Source organism: Odontomachus brunneus, unplaced genomic scaffold (assembly GCF_010583005.1).
Source record: "Odontomachus brunneus isolate Ranch 3 - 2012 unplaced genomic scaffold, Obru_v1 Obru_scaffold_057, whole genome shotgun sequence".
Taxonomy (NCBI): Eukaryota; Metazoa; Arthropoda; class Insecta; order Hymenoptera; family Formicidae; genus Odontomachus; species Odontomachus brunneus.
In genome coordinates, this window is record NW_022639507.1 from 1,445,337 (window position 1) to 1,446,409 (window position 1,073).

At 32.9% G+C, this 1,073-nt stretch overlaps 1 long non-coding RNA gene across 1 annotated transcript; it reads left to right on the forward strand.

The window, feature by feature from the left end:
- The first annotated feature begins 587 nt into the window (after nucleotides 1-587).
- Nucleotides 588-973, forward strand: LOC116845750. The gene is made up of 2 exons (XR_004378314.1): nucleotides 588-812; nucleotides 925-973. It is a non-coding gene; the product is annotated as an uncharacterized LOC116845750 (long non-coding RNA).
- Nucleotides 974-1,073: the final 100 nt, after the last annotated feature.

Sequence of the window (1,073 nt, forward strand, 5' to 3'; positions counted from 1 at the left end):
GAGCTGAAAACAGGTACAGGTATTTTTCACCGCTCATTAATATATTTTAAAAGGTAAACTAAAGCTTCTTTTGCGAAAGGTAAATCGTCTGGATTTGGTATTACGAGTCCATGATCGACATATCCAACAAATGTTCTCGACATTATTCCATTGAACTTGCTATCTAATGGCTATCTCATCCATTGTTAAACAAGCGTACAATTTTTTATCACCAGCAGCTTCACATCTTTGTTTTAATATTTCTACAGTTTCTAAGGAGAACCCAAATGATCCTCTAATACTACCGTACCAACTTTTAATTGTTGATGGAGTTTATTTTCGAACACTGTGCAGATATAATTAAATGTTTTTGGATTGTAAAAATTCACAGTTAGAGCATGCTCGTAATTGAGTTGGGTACATTCTGTTCACCTTTCCTTGTGCAATTTGGTTTATAATCATATGCTTATCTGCAACGGCCTATTATCGAATATTTACATACACATGATCCTAATCCTAACATAGATGACTGCAGTGTTGCTACTGTTCTGTTAGGCTGGATCCTCATACAGACACCGGCGCTTTGACACCGAACGCTTATTGGTGAAAAACGGATGGTGGGAGTAAATAATAAGAAAACGGCGTTAAAGCAACAGCGCTATCATGAGGATTGAGTTTTTCATTATTTTTTGGCGCTTAAACACCAAAGTGTATGTGCCTATGTGTCATCGCAGATATATTCGGATTTCTATCAGAACTGTAGACTTTGTAAACTTGTAATAAAATTATATATAGAAAATTATATGTATGGAAAAGATCGCGTATAAATACAAGTAAGTTAGTCAATTAATTCTAAAAATTATGGAAGTGAATTTATATGTAATTAAAAAGCTTTGTTAAAAGTTTAACAATAATCTAACCTACAATGCTCAACTTATTTTTTAGGCATTTAGACAGTGTTGTTAGAGGATTCATTACGGGCCATTAATTTAAAGAAGAAAAAGAAGACAGGTTAGTGTAAAAACGTACACGTAAATATATAGCGTACATATATACGCATATAAATAAATACACGTAAGTAACAAAACAAAATA